We start from the raw sequence: 15,117 nt of genomic DNA, 5'->3' as shown, positions 1-15,117 counted from the left end.
CAAGAGACAATTTTGAGTTACTTTCTGACTTTTGCTTATGCTCAAAAATGACACTAGAGACAAGTAAAATACCCATACTACTACGCTCTTCATTCCCTTAAAAATTTGAGAAATCAATTTCATGAAATTCTGATTATAAAAAAAATTTATCAAACAGAATGTAAATAGACAGGCAACTTGATATATTGTATTTCAATTTATCACTTAAAAATGGTTCATTGCCATTTATGAAATCTATAGTGATTGAGTCGATTTATAATGTTGAATTGGATTCCTGGCAACCCCAAAAAAGAAGCATAAGATGAATGAATGTTTCAAGTGGTATTTCATACAATCTATAAGTGCTAATTTGCCTGAATCTTATTTTTCAAATGGGATTGTCACCAAAAGTTTGTCACCTTCTTCTTCTTAATTCCTTTACCTCCTTGTAGAGCATAGGGCCTCAGTTATGCATTTCCATCTCCTCCGATTGTTTGCGATAGGTTTTATTTCGTTTCACGTTTTCCTCATGCTAATATTCTCCTTAGATATCCTTTCACAAAGGTTTGTATTTTGTTTGTTCCCGATTAGGTTGCGAGCCATGTTTCGCAACTGTATAAGAGACTAAGGTAACATTCGTTTTAAAAATTCTGAGTTTGGTGTATGTTGTTAATATCGATGAGCCTCAAACTATTCTTAACTGCGCGTATGTACCTTTTGCTTTGTTTATACAGGCAATTATGTCTTTTTTCGCATTATCATTTTGGGATATAACACTGCCAAGGTAGTAAATAGGGTCCACGTTTTCAACATTTTCGTTTTCTATTGTAAACTTATCAATGTTTACTGCATTAAGTTTCAGTGCTTTTGTTTTGCTCGTGTTCATTTTTAGTCTAACTTTATAAGAAGTTAAACAAAAGCATATCGGGACGCTTAAAATAATTATAGATATATTCAGATTGATGAACATGTTAGAAATTTAGTTGTTGATTCTAAATAACTGTTAAAGTTACCTCACACTTGCTCATCACTTCAAAAACGGTTAATGTTATGTATATTACATGTTTTCGATCTTTCGAATCAAATTTTTTTAATCAAATTTATGCGCATCCAGAATATAGACGAACAACCTATATAAAACCTATGGCATCAACATTTGAAAGTTTGTTGGTTGTTTAGCTATTCCTGAATCCCTCATGTTGAAGTATCTAGTTGAGCATTACTTTTTTGTTGTTAACTAACACAGATATAAGTTTCTAGCTGCAGCTGACAGACATGGATTTTGTAGTGATTTAATTTATATAAATATATATGCAAAAAGTTTTATAAAAACGCAACATCGAATTTGTATTTACAATACAATATTTACAATTAAATAAAAACAAAATTTACTCTTTACTTGTAGCAACCAGTTTATATACTCGTACAGTGGCTCCCAATTTATTTCATCCAACACCAAATTTACAATTCTTTACGCTATTACTGATCAAGTGTGTCATCGATTGAAAATATTTAAAAGACATTTTTGAGGAAAAATATTTATTATTTAATTTAGAAACTTTAAAAATACCTACAATATTGTTTCAATAAGTAATGAACATAAACTATAAAAAATACTCCTATTTTAATGCGTCAGCTTATTTCATCTATAAGAGAAATTTCATTTGGTGCCAAAATCAATTCTTAGTATAATACCCTTTCGCTTTTATCACTTCGTCAAATCTCTACAAGTTTTTAGAATGTTTCTGGAGCAATTCGGGTTGTTTCTGGACCAATTTTCATCCACTCTTGTAAAACACCCTATTTTAAGTCTTCTTTGTTGAAAATAGTGTATTGCCAAATTTTTTGTTACAATATTGTCCATAAATTTTTGAATGACATTTAAGTCTGGGCTCTGCGCCGACGGTTTCATCAAATGTGGGCAGTTCCAAATCAATCAGACTGTACAAACCTGGCCTTATGTTTTGAATCGTATGTCTTAGTAAAAGCCAAATGTTTCAGGAATTCCATATTCCACATCACTCTGGAGTAAATTTTTTTTCAAAACGTTGAGGTACATTGTTTTGACCATGTTACCATCATTAAACTCCAGCTTCCCAACATCGACTGCTGACATACAAGTCCAAACCGTAATACTTCCACCTCCATGTTTTATTGTAACTTTTAAATAATTAGGTTTAGACATGCCATCTGAGCTAGAAATATTGAATTTAGACCCGTCTGAGAATATAACGTTGTTCCAAAAGTTTAATTTTTTGTGGACATGCTCCTTAGCATAAGCAAACCGACTGCTCTGATTTTTTTGCTTAGAAAGGGTTTTTTTTGCTACTCGACCATTAAAATGTAAGTGTCGAAACACGTGGCGGACAGACTATTCGCGTCTTGTATTGCGGTACAGAAAGCTATCCATACCTTCCTGACTATATCAGGAGCATTTAATTTTAAATTTCACTTGATTTTTCTAACAACATATCGCTCATCACATGAGTTAAAAATTTTATTTGGTGCACTTTTGCCCATATTTTGAGTTCATTCTCAGGAACAAAGCGATTAATGATGCTCTGCACAGTGGATGGACTCAAATTAACGAATTCCGCAATTTTTCGCTGAGGTTGACCGTTAGCACCATTTTTTAAAAATAACTACTAATTTATTATTAATTATCCAAAATTACACAAAAAATTTATTACATTTGGTTGGAAATACTTTCAAAATATTAAGGGAAAAAAATCCCGTTGCACAGCTCGACATACTTGCGACTAAGTGCAAATGATAATTTGAATGAAATAGGCTGTGAACTATTATTCTGTTACGCGATATCGGGTTTTCCCCCTTTGAACGAAACAAAAACAAATTTTATGTACTTTTTCTTATTTATTATGTTCAATAAGCGTGCCTTCCCCACTTATATTAAAAACTTAATTGTTTTCTGATTAATTTTTGGAAAAATGTTTTAAAATTTTGATACATTCTTGAATGAAATAAGCTGAGAGAAACTGTATATAACATTATGTCTGTTAGATCACAAAAACAACCACCAAACCAATAAAGCGTTTTATTTTGCTTTCCTTCAAAAAAAAAGACGCCCTACTTCCGACTTATACTTGGTTTTTAAAAATAAATTGCACACAAGAACTTTTATATTTTAATTTTTCTTATATTAGAGTTTTTCATTGTTAACGCAAGAATAATTATTTTTGTGTTTTGAAATAAAAACCAGAATGTATGAGTTACCCGTGCGTGGGAAAGTGAAAGGCTAATAATAATAATTATTTTTGTAAGACGTAATATAAATAATGAAAAAAAATTTAATTATTTTCAGATTAACAGATTGCTTGCAGCGACAATAGACAAAAAATGTACTACCAATAAAGTTAAAAAATTTTATGGAAAATGTGCATTTTAACATATTAATCGTTAAATAATAGAATACAACATCCAAAGATCACATGAATATACTATTAGAGCAACTTCAGTTTCTCAAGCAGCTTCTTGAGTGAACTGGAGTTTATATCACTTATGTGATCCTGAGCTGTGCAAATTCAACTACATTACGAATTCCGTTACGATTACATGGTAATTATGATGTGAAGTCAAAACTTTTGATTAGGGTTGGAATGTAATCAAATAAATTCGACTACCCATTACACTAAATTGTAATTTGGAATTATTGGAAGAGACAAGAGATAATTGTCTCTTTTTGTGTTGTTTGTTGTTACTTCTTACAAAAAGTGTTCTTATTTTACTTAGCCAAGTTCGACAATTTTTAAAACTTGAAACTATATTTCATTTTAATATCTCTACTGGTTTAGGAAATACCAAATTTTGATCGTTTAATATTAATTTTGCGGTGGCTTGAAACCAAAATACATGAAGAAATATTTTATTAATCACATAAAATGTTATAAAAATTATATATATTATATGATTATAATATACATTACAACAGTTGTTATAATGCTAGTCACATGACATATATTTGTTATAAAACACATTGAAAATTCTAAAAAAAATATTGCTATTTCTAGAGTTAAAAACAATCAAGAAATACACAAACTTTTCAAAATTAGTAAATTAATGTAATTAACTAATTTTATGATTCATTTTTACTACAATTTTTATTCTTACTTTTGTAATCTTTTCATAGACACCATACTTTCCGTTTCAGGGGTTATCACACACTAGTTATATTTTATTAGGATTAATAATGAAATTAGAAGCAAAAACTTTGTGGAATTTATCATAGATTGGCCTGAAGTTTCTGCTTCTTTATCCAACTCTTGATCCCTAACTTGAAGTTCTTTAGCTCCAACGCCAGGATAATGAAAGCTAGCAAATGCAGGCTCGGCCATACTTTTCTCATTTTTCGCGTGCACACAATTCTTTATTAGCGCTTCAGCGTACCCGTTTAAAGTCTTACAGAGGATTCCTCCAGATGACGTTGCAATAGGTTTTTCCTCAGTATCCATGCATATAAAGCTTTGAGTATTTACAACCTTAAATTTTTTACACTCATGCAACGGATTTTCTCTCAGAGTTATAAAGTAATGTCCAACCATATTCTCATATTGAAAAACAGAGTACGGCATTCCGACATTCATTAATTTATCACCGAATTGTTTATGGAGGCCCTTAGTATAGCTTCCTGTACACTTATGGATCATAGCCACCCGAGTTGCCAAAAGACAATTGTTGGTAAGTTTCTGAGTTTCGCCAATACTCCCAATTGACGCCAGTACTAAACATATCATAAATACAACAATGCTTCTCATATCGCTAGGTTATTACAATTATTTATGTACTGTAAGTCAAATATGATTTTCAAAAAAAAATTTGAAATCTAATTTATGAAATAGAATAAAAATTGACAGGCAGCTAGATTTGTTTTAATTTCTTTGACGCTGTTATGTAGACATTAATATGACGAATATTCACGACAGTTTTACACGAAGCCATGTTATGTAGACAGCCAAATCAAATACTGAATCTCATACTGTTACTGCTAAGGGGTCCTTAAACCATTATGTAACTAAATTTATGTGTTTATCTTTTCTTTCTTCGCTATTCGAATCCCTCTAAAGTTTTTTATTTAAATATACATATATAAAAGTTATTGGTACTAAGTATTTAAATTTTCAGCCCTGTTTTCTCTCCAGGATGAATGAAAACTCTCCAGGTTGCTAACTTAACGCCGGCTGATATTCATATATAATTAAAAAAACCTTCATTGTACTTTAAAATTGAACTATCCTAAATTAATTTAAAAGCAAAAGCATTGTTTTGTTCATATTGCTACCTCAAATATATTAAACCATTTAGAATAATAAAGAAACAATATATATACAAATTAATTATTATACAAATACTTTTTTTTTTTAATATTTTATTATTGTACTGTTCGTAAAAATGCAACCATCTATATTCAGATATCACCATACATAATGCCACATCAATATTAGAAAAGTAATTAAAAGCATGAACTTTGTGGTGTATCCAAATGTACAGAACGAGCCACTTTCTGCTTCTTTATCCAACTCCTCTTCCCTTATTTGGAGTTCTTTACTTCCAACACCAGGGTAATGAAAACTGGCATATGCAGGATCCGGCAAATCTTTTTGATTTTTTGTCCTTACGCAGTTTTTTATAAGGGTATTTGCATAAACATTAATAGTTGTGCACAAAATTCCCCCGATCGGTGTGATTATTTCCTTTTCTTCACCGTTCATACAAATGAAACTTTCCGTACTTATTATTTTGAATTTATTACATTTATGGAGAGGACTATCTTTCATAGTAATAAGGTAATGCCCATACATGTATTCATATTGATAAATTGAATATAACATTCCGACATTAATTAATTTATCATTAAACTTTTTATGAAGGTCACTTGTATAACTGCATGTGCATCGATGTATCATATTCACTCGAGCTGCCAAAAGGCAGTTTCTTGGAAGTTGATGACTTTCAGTAATGTTTAATATAGACATTAGCAACAAATAAATCACCAATATTACTATTCTTCTCATATAGGGGAATTGTTGTGATGATAGTATATTTCAGTTTAAAAAAAAATTCGACAAAATTTAAACTGTTATTCAAAATTATCAACAGATTTTAAATTCACAAGCAAATTGATTTTCTTTAATTTTTTTGGCTTCTAACAGACTCATAGATTCAATCTATAAAATCTATTCTGATGTGTTATGTTAATTGAAACACAAAATAATGCTAAGAACTAATATTCGCACATTTTTTATTTTGGTAGTTAATCATTTCTTTAATTATACATTAAGACTGAAAAGTTTTCGGAAATTCTCATTTAAAATTCGCGCGCTGTATATTTTTCGATATTTTAAGTTTATGTAGTTTGGCAGCACTGTCCTTATTTACTATGCCAAAAATGAGCGCGATCTGTCAGACAGTTCGTTTACGGCAGCTGTTGAAACCAGTTCACCTCAGTAGTGCGTTGCGAAATGTCTTCGACGGTCGTACGACCGTCCTGAAAGGCTTTGTACCACTCATAAACTTGAGTTTTCGATAAAACTGATTCCCCATAAGCCTTTTGTAGCATTCGCAACGATTCTGCACACGAAATTTCGTTCGAAACACAAAATTTGATGCAAACTCTTTGTTCAATATTTTTTTCCATTGTTTTTTTCGCAACGCACTACTGAGGTGAACTGGTTTCAACAGCTGCCGTAAACGAACTGTCTGACAGATCGCGCTCATTTTTGGCATAGTAATTAAGGACAGTGCTGCCAAACTACATAAACTTAAAATATCGAAAAATATACAGCGCGCGAATTTTAAATGAGAATTTCCGAAAACTTTTCGGTCTTAATGTATTTGTTAGTCTACAAGCTTCCATTTTTTTTAGCTGGATCGTCCGTTCTAAGAGCTATTTTGCTTAAACGATTATGTGTCCGAATGACACCCTTATATGCTAAGAAGATTAAAGAATTTATGGAAACAGATAGAATAAGATATAGCAAAAAATACGCTTTTGCATATTCAACGCTGTCAGTAATCTTTATTATAGTCTTTTCTAAGTCAAAAATATTATTTAAGATTCCATGGAATTATAAGTCCACGCTAGAAAGAGCTGGAGTGAAACAAAACATTTTGCATTAGATAGAGTGCAATGGAAACTATTTGTTACAGCCCTATGTTCCACCTGGAATAAAAGGAAATATATAAAATATATATAAAATGTATATAATATATAATATGAAACTAATAAAATACGAACTAAAGCCGAATTAAGAAACGCTTGAAAGAGCTGGAGTGAAACAAAACATTTTGCATTAGATAGAGTGCAATGGAAACTATTTGTTACAGCCATATGTTCCACCTAGGAATAAAAGGAAATATATAAAATATATATAAAATATATATATATATAAAATATATAATATGAAACTAATAAAATACGAACTAAAACCGAATTAAGAAACGCTGGAAAGAGCTGGAGTGAAACAAAACATTTTGCATTAGATAGTGTGCAATGGAAACTATTTGTTACAGCCCTATGTTCCACCTAGGAATAAAAGGATTAAATATATAATATGAAACTAATAAAATAAACGTTTTTCTGAGATATATTTTATATAAATTTATGTGGTAAATTTACTTCAAATATTTTTTAATAAATTTGTATGATTTACAACTGAAATGAATTTATATTTTAATAACAATGATACAGATAGATAATATTAGAATTTACAGTGTTCAAGTTAATGATTCTATATCTTTCAACTCTTATCAGAATAAAAACTTTGATAAAGAAACTAAAAATATATTGTGCTACGTATCTTAAATGCTCTAACTATCTCTTTATCAGCAGGAATACCATGTGAGCTATTTACCCAAAATACCCATAAGAAATGCTGGCTGATAATCATATATAATTAAAAATACATTTACTGGAATTCCAATTTGAAGTAACTGCATCATAATTTTATTCAAATTTATTTAAAAAGCAAAAAATACTTTTTGCAACATTAAGACAAAAAATTAAAAAATAAGTGTAATAATTATTAAATGATAGAATTAAATGATATTAGCTTTATATCAATTACGCATATATGACAAATACATACTACAGTGCCCGTAGTTCATTGTACTTAAATCCTTACCGTTACTAAAAACACAATTAGAACCAAATACATTTTGGGATATGGAATAGATTTCGTAGAACCTGATTCTTCCAATTCCTTATCCAATACCCTCTCCCAAACTTGGAGCTCTCTAGGTCCAACACCAGGATAATGAAAAGTAGTGAATGAAGGTTCAGGCAAATCTTTTTCATTTTTAGCTCGAGTACACGTTTTTATTAATGCTTCAGAGTAACCATTTAATGCTTTACATAAAACTCCTCCAGCTGCTGTTTCAATTGGTTTTTCACCTTCGTCCAAGCAAACGAAGTGAGATGAATCCACTAACCTAAATTTTTTACAAGTGTGCAGGCCACTGTCCTTCATAGTGATAAAGTAATGACCATACATATATTCATATTGAAAAACTGTATATAACATTCCGACATCAATAAATGAATCGCCAAATTGCTTGTGAAGAGCACTAGTATAACTTCCAGTACAGCGACGTATCATATTTACACGACTTTCCAAGAGGCACTTTTTTGATTTTTGGCTTACAGTAACGTTATGCATTAAACCTAATATCATATACGTTAAGTATAGAACTGTTGTTCTCATGTCGGCGGACTGTTATGATTAATTTGAAAGAAATTACTTATTTAGTTTGTTGAAAATAATTTTTATGTTGAAAGTTGTTACTCAGAAATTGAATTTAAACTGACGAATAAATTGATTTGTTTTAACATTTCCACATAAAATTTTTCAAAATTTTTATTTTTTTTTTCTAAATTTTTATGGAAGAATAAAGACAAATCAATAGTTGTTAGAAAAATATTTTTATTTCTCTAAATAAAATCCTATCAGCTGATACCATATATATGTTTGATCCACTAAGTATATTACTATTTCAAGCTGCATAGTTTCCATCATAAAAATACAATAGAGCTTTAAATATTATATTAACTGTTTGAAGCTGAGAGGTCTTCGATATTTGAGTATGTTTATGCTTGAACCAAATTCGAATCCCTCGAATAGTATTTGATAATCGTCTTTTGTACTTAACAGTACGAAAGGTGTTTGAGCCTTTCGTACTGTTAAGCGTACCAGGTATATAAATAAAAAGAACATCTTCAAGATTGTCGAACATTCGAGTATTCAATTTAATTTAAAATTAATTTAAGAAAATTTTATTAATTTAGAGGTGTCAGAAAAACCTCTAAATTTATTAAATATAATTCACAGCTACTGATAATTAATACTCGTTATACTAAAGAATCTGAAAAAGATTCTGTAGGATTAAATTATTAATCTTAAACAATAATAATAAATAATTACTCTAAAAATCTTAAAGCACCAGTTGAAAAATGTTATAATAAAAATAAATAACTCCAGTAAAGAATTGAAACATTACATTTTATAAAAAAAAAAACCTTTGATTACTGAACTTGCAATTAATATGAAAAAAGTGTACTATAAATAGATATTAATAAGAAACACTCAATACCAATTTCAAAAAAAAAGATGAGGAACTGGAAGCATTAAACAGAAAAAATTTCTTAAAAAATTGTTAAATATCTAGCAGCCATAGGTAAACGTTTGCATACCATAAAAATTTTCAAAAAATAGACAAAAATTGGTACCACATGAACTGACTAAAGCCAACATTGAAAAATCACAGTTCATCCAGACGAACTTTCCATATCAACAGCGAAACGAAACATACTATAGTGGAGTGTTATAGTACTATGAGCTGAATACTAATAGCTTTTTTCCCATGAAATCCATAAGTTACTAGAAAAATTGTTAAAAATCATAGCCAACGATGGAAAATATTTTGTTCAAAAAAAAATATAAATTATATATAATAGTTATATAAATATTAGAGAATACCAAAAAATCAAATTCTTAGTTAGTTGCAGTAGCAGACCATTCGATAACTTCCACGTACCTCAATTAGCGATTTTTCGTCACTTTGCTGCCACATTCCTCGCAAGAGCCCCTAGCATTAAAGAGTAGAGACTAAATCAATCCCTTCAAATTTAGATAACTTAATAGGTCTCTCGTCTTCACCGGTGAACAGTTTGATAACCTCTCAAAGAAGTATCTTCCTAAGAACCTATATCTTCTGGACGCGAAAGCCGGGTATTTACAGAGATAATGTATTATAGTATCTTTTTCTGCGGGTTTCCGCAACTACTGCAGTGAGGATTATGAAGAATACGCAGTTTCTTTGCATGAGTTTCTATACAGCAATGACCGAAAAGAACTGGAGTGAGCCTTACAGTGTTCACGCGGCTAAACTGTCAGCTTTCCCGTTCTCTCGATGTTCCTATGTTCAAAAACTCAGAAGAGGGTGATGTCAGCCAACCAATTTAGCTCATCGATTGCTTCTCTAAATTCCTTTACTATTTTTGATTTTGTTATAAAAGATTTAAGTCTTTGATTGCTGCTTGGCTGTGAATGAAAATGGCAACACTATATCTGTCATCGATGTGACTTGCAATTTGCCAACAGGCTTCTCTATTTGCTACGATTTCAGCCCGAAAAACCGTGGCCTCATTAGGTAGCCTAGGAGAATTATTTATGTTATTTAAATTGTTTTATTTATCACTGCTCCTGCCCCAGAGTTCCTTTTCAAGCCATCTGTGTATATTGAGATATTGTAGTTTGCTTCGAAATTTTTCCTTTTCCATTCATTTCTTGAAGAGTATAGTGACTGAAAATTTCTTTCAATGTCTATGCACGGATTCAGATAATTCGATGTCATACTATTCAGGCAGTTTGGAACTGTACCTAGAATCCGACTATGTGCATTTGTTCCTTCCGACCAATCTGTTGTTTTCAGTCTAATAGCGCTGTTACAAACCATGTTTTTGATGTGGAAGTCGATAGGTAGCAGAAGTAGCATCACGTTTAAAGCATCCGAGTGGGTCGTCCTAAAACCTTCTGTAATACCAACACATGTTTATCGATATTATAGTTGAGTTTATCGATATTATAGCTCCACAAACGACAGCGCCATACGTGAGAATTGGACGTACAAGAGCCGTGTACATCCAGTGTGTAATATCGCGACGAATCCTCCAAACATACTTTTGCAAGTGTAAAAACCACGTTATACGCATACGCTACAGTTTTCATACTTATCTTATCCAGTATATTGAGAATATTATCCACGACCAGCGGTGACATAACCGCTCCTTGTGGCGTGCCTCTACTGACGTGTGTGGTTTGAGTTGTGCTGCCTAATTTTGACTGAATAGTCCTTGTTTTCAGCATAGTAACTATCCAATTTTTGATCCTACACCTTTTCAGTGAGTCATAGATAGCTGACGAGTATTGTTTAAAATGAATCGATTTTTCCACAGTACGAATGACTTCATGTGGAGCTGTTTCCGTAGATCTACTTTTTAGTAGCTCTTCTTGAGATAAAAAGGATGTACACTTTCCTTTGATAGAACCTTGCTGAGCCTAGTTAAGGACGAGGTTGATTCACTTGACTTACAAAATTCTTTCCAGCAATTATTTTTGGCCTCCCTGATAGCTTTTTTACAAGTTTAAGACAATCTTGATATACTTGCCAACTATTAGCTTTATAGCTTGCATTAAACTGTTGATGTGTTTTCTGCCTGAGATCACTTAATTCTGTGTTCCACCAAGGCGGAAACGATTTTTTGCTTCTATTTATTCGACAAGATTTCTGGTAAGCTATGTTAAAAACTGCTTCAAGATTATTTATCTTCTTGTCTAGCTTGGTAGTAGAATTAATCTTGAACTGTTTTACTTTATTAAGCTTCACCTTAGTTACCCTTGTAAAAATGTCCCATTTTATCTTCTTCTAGTTCTTCGGGATAGTATAATTTGGTTTAATGTATAGGTTGAAGAGAATCCACCTATGATCCGAAAAGGATTTCTTGTTAGACATCTTCCAATTACTTACAATAATATCTGGATTTTCGAATATTAGTGTTATATCTAACATAGCACTTCTTCCCATCCAGCAAACCCCTGTGCACTGGGAAAAGTGAAAGTAGGACTTTTACTTCTATTCCACGTTAATAGATTGGAATCTTCTATATAAAAATGAATCGAGAAATGTGTTGGTAAGCGCATAACTCAACAACGCCTGGACCAATTTGGTCAATTCTTTTTTATAAATATTCGTTGAAGTCCAATGATGATTTTTACGGCGAGAAAAAATCGAATTATTGCTAATTCTAAATTGGTCCAGATGTTGTTGAGTTATGCGCTTACCAACACATTTTTCGATTCATTTTTACATATATGAAGACAAGAACATAACCAGAATAGAATAGATTCCAGAAGGGTATCCTAAGTTCTTGGAAGAGAAGATACTTTGGTCACCCGAGCTATACCGCACACACCAGGGTGACTGTTCTGTTCAAGAGATTTTTTTGTTCCGACTATAAAATAGATAGGAACAAAAAACTGACACATTCCAAATCTTTTCGACAGAGCAAAGTCTGTTGGGTCCTCTAGTTGTTTATAAAATCAAAAATGTACTCACCCCTATCATTGGTTTCCGAAGTACCCCAAAGTGATTGCCTCACATTTGCGTCACATCCAATTAGCGTGGGAATATCTTTTGATGAGCTTCTGTGTACTAGCGGAACTGCCTCTTCTAGAGGAGCATCCCTATCAAGCATCATGAAGGCAGAAACGACAAATAAAATTGTTTCACCTAGCAGTTCAATCCTCACGGCTGTCAGATCTTTATCACTATATTGTGAACATAGAAAGGCGTTAATACATTTTTTGACTAGGATACATGATTTTGGCTTACCATTGTTCTTAATATACAGGTTATTATAGTTCTTTAGCATTAGCCACATGACGTCCTTACCTCTAATCCATGGCTCTTGCACGATGCTGATGTCGACATCCTCTTAAACTAGAAAGATGGCGAGATCATCCGAGGCGACTTTCGAATGCGGAAGGTTGATTTGTGCTACTTTCAGCACTAGAGCAGGCTTACGATGTCTCTGAAGCTTCTTCCTGAAGTTTCACGTCATCGAACAACTTCTTAGCATCCTCTAACTCCTTGTCTTCATCATCGTTACCTGTTGGGCGAAAGATTTTGATTTTCGTGTACCGTATACCAAACATTAACTTTCAGTCCATTTCTTGTAGTAGCTTCACGGATTCCTCGTTTAGCAAGGGTCATTTTATTTTTTTTTCGTTTTCTCGTCCTTAATGATTACCCAGTCATTCATTGGCACGTTTTTGTTTTGCCCCTGCAGAAGTTGAAGTACTTTCCCGTGCTGCATTTTCATGATTGGCACGAGTAACTTCCGATGAGTCAAAGCCTGGTGTGGGGACGTCTAAATTTGTTAAAAGATGTTCCATCACCATTTCAGCCAACTTGGGCTCAATCTCACCCCATTTCTCCAGTACCTTTTTCCTATTGCTGGTAATATCATCAATGAGCGTCAGCTGTAGCTCATCCCTTACTACGTCGCTATACGCCCTTTTTGCGCTCTTTGACGGTTTACTAATGAATTTTGTTGTTTTTGCAATTTTGCTTCTTGAAGTATGGGCTGTCTCGACCTTTCATTGCCTTTTTCTCTTCATTGCCTTTACGGGTTTCGCTAGGGTGGCCTAGTACTCCTTTTACTCATCCTCCACCTTTTGATATCGTTTTTGTATGTGCGATCAAATGCCTATTCCGTACCTTTCATTTAATTTTAAGCAATCTTGCCGAGAATGAACATCGCCTTCTGGTACCTTTGACGTCTGATCATTGCCAGACTTTTCTGATTTGTCAGCAGGTGCACTGTGGCTGGCATGCTTATCTGCCTTATCTGGCTGTTATGGCCTACTGCCTACACCAGCTAGTATGTAGTTTCGACTTGCTCGATTTCTTGGCTTGATGCCAGGAGCTCCTCATCGGCTGATTAAAACCGGAGGTCGCCAGCTATTTGGAGTTCACTGTTACACGCAGTCAAACGGTCACACTCACGCAGTGCTATTCATCCTTGGGCACGGTCGTTCATATCCCAGAAAACTAGTTGAGCTTCACATTTACATTCGCGCTAAAAACATTGTCGCATAAAATAAAAAACCAAGAAAAACCAAAAAAAAAACAAGAAACAAAGACACATATGTATACACAAAGACTACAAGACAACACGACTATTGGTAGTTCTTTGCTGTACTTACAAGTCACACCTTCATCGGGTCTCCCGACCACTGCATAGACTGTGGGCAGGAAACCCGTAGTCAGCAAGTTTGCCTGTAGCTACACCGCGTCAATCTGCCTATCAAGGTGTCAAGGTATATATAATAAAAATATATCTATATAAATATAAATATAAAATAAAATTCTTGGAAATAAGTGTTTTTTTTGTAAAATTATCCAAAGTTATACAACTAATATTTGTATATGACATGGAAGACGTCAGCTGATTTCTTCCATGATTTCACTGCAGTTAACCGTATGATTCCTCTAAATTATTTTACCTTATCATCTGAGTTAAATGGCCAGGTTATACTCTACAATGTTTTGTACAAAGAATGAAATTACATTATATGTAACCTACTCTTATATGTACCTATAACATGTAAGTTGTCTTAAGAACGATTGTAGCAGTATTACTTTGTATGCGATGCTGCCTGATAATTACGATTTATTAAAAATACCTTTTATTTGATTTTGAATTCAAACTCAATTTATTTTAGTAAAACGTAATATTTCATTTAAATGGCTAGCACATACACAACATGGCTATTAAAAACAATGACACCCAACATATATATAAATCGTTTATAACAAATTAGTAACGATTTACACTGTAAAACTCATTTTACTCATTTCTTCTTCTTAAACTCATAATATTAAGAACTTTAGCAGTAATTGAAACAAAATTAGTGCATATATTTTTGGATATACAAGACAGCCTGTGAACGATTCCATTTCTATTTCCTTGTCCATTTCATCGCTTCTTATTCTCAATTCTTCACTATTGACCCCTGGATAATGAAAACTTACCAGAACTGGTTCTGGCATATTTCTTTCTCT

The sequence above is a fragment of the Teleopsis dalmanni genome, chromosome 1, assembly GCF_002237135.1.
Source record: "Teleopsis dalmanni isolate 2A chromosome 1, ASM223713v2, whole genome shotgun sequence".
NCBI classification, from domain to species: domain Eukaryota; kingdom Metazoa; phylum Arthropoda; class Insecta; order Diptera; family Diopsidae; genus Teleopsis; species Teleopsis dalmanni.
Note: the sequence above shows the minus strand (reverse complement) of the source record.